Source organism: Mustela nigripes, chromosome 2, assembly GCF_022355385.1.
Source record: "Mustela nigripes isolate SB6536 chromosome 2, MUSNIG.SB6536, whole genome shotgun sequence".
Lineage (NCBI taxonomy): Eukaryota > Metazoa > Chordata > Mammalia > Carnivora > Mustelidae > Mustela > Mustela nigripes.
The window spans coordinates 11,044,813-11,050,279 of NC_081558.1; the positions used below are offsets into that span (position 1 = coordinate 11,044,813).

At 38.4% G+C, this 5,467-nt stretch overlaps 1 non-coding gene across 1 annotated transcript; it reads right to left on the reverse strand.

Moving 5' to 3' along the window:
* Window positions 1-962: 962 nt before the first annotated feature.
* LOC132012669 (U6 spliceosomal RNA) lies at window positions 963-1,068 on the reverse strand. The gene has a single exon (XR_009402673.1). It is a non-coding gene; the product is annotated as a U6 spliceosomal RNA (small nuclear RNA).
* Window positions 1,069-5,467: the final 4,399 nt, after the last annotated feature.

Sequence of the window (5,467 nt, forward strand, 5' to 3'; positions counted from 1 at the left end):
AAGGCTGGCTTCATAGAAAGAGTCTGGAAGTTTTTCTTCTGCTTCAATATTTTGAAACTGCTTCAGGAGAATAGGTGTTATTTCTTCTTTGAAAGTTTGGTAGAATTCCCCAGGTAATCCATCAGATCCTGGGCTCTTGTTTTTTGGAAGGTTTTTGATCACCGCTTTAGTCTCTTTACTAGACATTGTTCTATTAAGGTTGTCAATTTCTTCCTGGTTCAATTTTGGGAGTTTATAGTTTTCCAGGAATGCATCCATTTTATCTAGGTTTCTTAGCTTATTGGCATATAACTGTTGATAATAACTTCTGATGATTGTTTCTACACCCTGGTGTTCGTTGTGATCTCTCCATTTTCATTCATAATTTTATGTATTTGAGCTTTCTCTCTTTTCTTTTGGATGAGAGTCAGCAATGGTTTATAGATCTTATTGATTCTTTTAAAAAACCAGCTTCTAGTTTCATTGATACATTCTACTGTATCTCTGGTTTCTATCTCATCCATCTCAGCTCTAATCTTGATTATTTCCCTTCTTATGTGTGGAGTTGGTTTGATTTGTTGTTGATTCTGCATTTATTTAAGGTGTAGAGACATCTGCTGTGTTCTGGATTTTTCAATTTTTTTGAAGGAGGCTTGGATGGCTATGTATTTCCCCCCTATGACTGCCTTTGCTGTATCCCATAGGTTTTGGATCCAAGTGTGTTCATTGTCATTGGTTTCCATGAATTTTTTCAATTCTTCCTTGATCTCCTGGTTGATCCAAGCATTCTTAAGCAAGGTGGTCTTTAGCTTCCCGGTGTTTGAGTTCCTTCTGAACTTTCCTTGTGATTGAGCTCCAGTTTCAAAGCTTTGTGATCTGAGTATGTGCAGGGAATAATCTCAGTCTTTTGGTATTGGTTGATTCCTGATTTGTGACCCAGTATGTGTCTATTCTGGAGAAAGTTCCATGTGCACTTGAGAAGAAAATATATGGAACGCTTCACAAATTTGCGTGTTATCCTTGCGCAGGGGCTATGCTAATTTCGCTGTATCGTTCCAGTTTTAGTATATGTGCTGCTGAAGCAAGCACTGCTATCAATTGTATGTTAACAACATCAACAACAAACAATAATAGTAATGCCAAGGGACAGTTCATCCATACATTTGATCAGGCTGTGTCACAAGGGCAAATGCATTTTAAGAACCCACACTTAGTACAAAATATATTTACTGTATTTAGAGATATTCTTCTCCATCAGCTGGTATGGCAAATTCCTCCTGGCTTAAATGTGAGTGTGGTCTGATTCTGAGGCCTTTGAGGCAGTGACATGGAAAAGGAACTCATGATCAAAGTTAACGTTACCCATTGTTATTTGAAAACTTGGGCCAATATTTTGCATACTTTTATTTTATGTTGATTCAATCATTCATCTTTTTCAAAGCTATCCTCTCCACTTTCCCTCAAGTTTCCTTTCAACATAAAGACAAAGCAATAGATGGTATCTCAGTGTGGTTTTGATTTGAATTTCCCTGATGGCTAATGATGATGAACATTGTTTCACGTGTCTGTTAACCATTTGTATGTCTTCTTTGAAGACGTGTCTGTTCATGCCTTCTGCCCATTGTTTTGACATGATTATTTGTTTTTTGGATGTTGAGTTTGGGAAGCTCTTTAGAGATCATGGGTATCAACCCTTTGTCTGTAGTGTGATTTGCAATGTCTTCTCCCATTCGGTGGGTTGCCTCTTTATTTTGATGACAGTTTAGTTTCCTGTGCAGCAGCTTTTTATCTTGATGAAGTCCCAAAAGTTGATTTTTGCTTTTGTTTCCTTTGCCTTTGGAGATTTATCCTTGAAAGAAGTTGCTGTGGCTCATGTCAAAGTGGTTACTGTCTGGTCTCCTCAGGGATTTAGATGGATTCCTATCTCACATTGAGGTATCACATCCATTTTGAGTTATATTTGTGTATGCTGTAAAAGAATGTTTGAGTTCCATTCATCTATATATAGCTGTCCAATTTTCTCAGCACCATTTATGGAAGAGGCTTTTTTCCATTGGATTTTTTTCCAGTTTTTCCAATTTTTTCCCATCTTTGTCAAAGATGATTTGACCATAGAGCTGAGGGTCATCATTAGCCATCAGGGAAATTCAAATCAAAACCACATTGAGATATCACCTTACACCAGTTAGAATGGCAAAAATTAACAAAGCATGAAGCAAAAACTGTTGGAGAGGATGTGGAGAAAGGGGAACCCTCTTACAGTGTTGGTGAGAATGCAAGATGGTGCAGCCACTTTGGAAAACAGTGTGAAGTTTCCTCCAAAAAATAAAAATAGACTTACCCTATGAACTCGCAATTGCACTACTGGGTATTTACACCAAAGATACAGATGTAGTGAAAAGGAAGGCTATAGGAAGGAAGCAGCAATGTTCACAATGGCTAAACTGTGGAAAGAGTCAAGATGACCTTCAACAGATGAATGGATAGAGAAGATGTGGTCCATCCATACAATGGAATATTACTCAGCCATCAGAAAGAATACCCAACTTTTGCATCAACATGGATGGGACTGGAGGAGATTATGCTGAGTGAAATAAGTCAAGCAGAGAAAGTCAATTATCATATGGTTTCACATACTTATGAAACATAAGGAATAGCATGAAGGACATTAAGAGAAGGAAGGGAAAAATGAAGTGGGGTGAATCAAAGGAAGAACTGAACCATGAGAGACTGGACTCTGAGAAACAAACAGCATTTTAGGGGGTGATGGATGTAGAGACAGGTTGGTCTGATGATGGGAATTAAGGAGGGCACATATTGCATTGAGCACTGTGTGTTATACATAAACAATGAATCTTGGAACCCTAAATCAAAAAAAAAAAAAAAAAAACTAATGACAAACTGTTTGGTGACTAACATAGCATAATAAAAAATAATGTTTTTTTTTAAAGGGAAAATACAATTTAGAGATTCACAGTTGATTCCAGACCCATGAGGAGACCAGCAGGGATCAGAATTGCTTCCCAGAATATAATGCTACTGGATTGTAAAGGTATTACTGATGAGGAGACAAAGGCAAGAGAAATGTAGCTAAAAGTCAATCTTCTTACAAATTACAGCCCTTGATGAATTCCTGAGACATGCAGAGGTTTACATTCCACAGGAATTCATGGCTGCCTTAGCATTAATGTTTTATTAGATACTAAAAGAAAGCTTATCTTGACAATAACCAGACCTCTGAGGTCTTGTAAGCCTCATGTTCAGTGTACACAAATTCTTTAGAAACTTACATTATTTTTACCTCCTTCCTCCATAAACTCAAATGTATATAACCAGTCATCCTCACAGTCCCATGCCTCTCTTTAAGTCCATGGGTCCAGACCTTGCTATAATAAAAGCACATTTGTGCATCATAAAATGGCTCAAGAATTCTGTCTTAACCTTTGCAACTGGGGACCCACATCATAATGGCATCCCATTTGACAAGAACAGCCTGTTATACAGCAAGAGATGACTGACACAACAATCCAAGTAAACAGACATGAGGCAAAGAGAACATGTGCTGCTTTTTATTTGTGGCTCATTATCTGACAAATGAAGAGAGCAGCCATGATAATTCTGTTAGTCAAGATATTTCTGGTGACTTTATGAACAAGTGACTATATTTGGGCTCCCTCCCATGTCACTAGCATATCCATTGAAGGATATGCGATTTGTGTGGAAGAACTGGTGACCCTGACCCACAGGACCCACAGCATGTCTAGCTCTCCTGTGCAGTGTCAGCTGGTAATGCAGGGGAAGATATTTCTGAGCAGGAAGTGTTTACAAAATGAATGATGTTGATACTGTTCATTCTCCATCCCTTAGAATCTGTGGCAAATAGTAGGAAAAGGGAGCCATTTCCTGTTCCAATAGAGAGAGTCATATTAGCAGTGGAAGTGTTAAAATAGAAACAAGAAGATAATTCAGTGATAAAATATATAAGACACTAACCAACTCTTCACCCCAATGAATAAATAAACCCCCTCAGGTGTGGACATCAATCTTCCATGCTTCAATAAATGATGCACAGTATGAATTTGGTGTGAAAAAATTAAAAAAAGAAAGAAAGAAAAAAATGAAACATTTTGTATAGTAACAAAATGATGGTTTTGAAAATTTCTTTCCTCATATTTACAATCACCCTGACACTAAGAACATATCAGGTTCATCTATTTACTCGAATTTGTCTTTCCATGTAGACTTCACTGGGAGGATATGCTTGTTAATGAGTGCTTTCCAGGGACTATGGCAGGCTCCCTGGACACAAGCCAAATCACAGAGTCAAAGCAGGAGACTGATTAGGTAACACAGGAGCCTGTTGTGTAACTGCTTTATATCAAGCATCAGATTTCTGAGGCATCGATTTCAAAGACAACCATGGTGAATAAACATATTGTTAGGTGGGACACAACTACCAAAGAGGAACTCAGGTGGCCCCAGCAATGAACTACCCCTTCAGGAAGCCCTGGGTAACCTCCACACTGACACATGAGTGACCCTGATTCTTCAGCATCCAATGTCTACCAATATAAAATTCTACAAAAGGGTAATCACACAAACACCTAACCACTCTGACCATAGACACTAATAAAGGCATATCTCTCAGGGGAGCTCATTCTCTCTCTCCCTCTCAATGTTTCTCTCTCCCTTTGAGAACTCTCCAAAAGCCTTTCGTCACTTTTTGTGCCCTTCAGGACGTAAGAGGTAGGCTTCTCTGATGGGTGTTGCTGAGGTGTGTCTTGCAATCACAATAAGAACCCAGCACTGGTGAAGACATGGCAGAATATCTGGTCAGTGAAGCATCTGTGGAAATGTCCACAAGCACAGGGGCACAGGGGAGTGCCCAGGATGTTCAGCCTGAGCACCCCTGTCAGGAGCCTGAGACATAATGGGAACAGTGCTACAGTACACATTATCAAGAAGAAGAGTTAAGTTAGTGATGTAAAAAGATGTACAGACTCAAGGTGAAAACTAGGATTTTGTATTTTCCTCCACAGTATAGTTATGTGAAGTGCTTTGTGGCCCTTCCAAATGAAGAATACAACTCGTGATTATTATTTTAGAAATTATTATTTTAGAAGAGCTAGGGAAAATATACTTGACATGGTACAAGACATCTGAAATGAAATTATTTTTAAGAAATCCAGCATGTCCAATACAAGATAATAAATTTCCAGGCTTTTATGATCCATGACTGTGGAAAACATTGGAATTCTTTGTAAAATGGAGAAAAGGGACATTGTCTCTATATTAGAAAGATCAGACCCTTAAAATGAGTACCTGACATCTATGAAGATAATTGAATACAAACGAATGAAAAATCCAGGAAATAAATGGTAGGATCCAATTCTATTTCCAAAACTTTATCAAAGAATGAGAGTTATGGGCTCTGAGGCTGTGAATTATGCAACCATGGGCACTTCTTCAGCCCCAGAATGATTGGCCC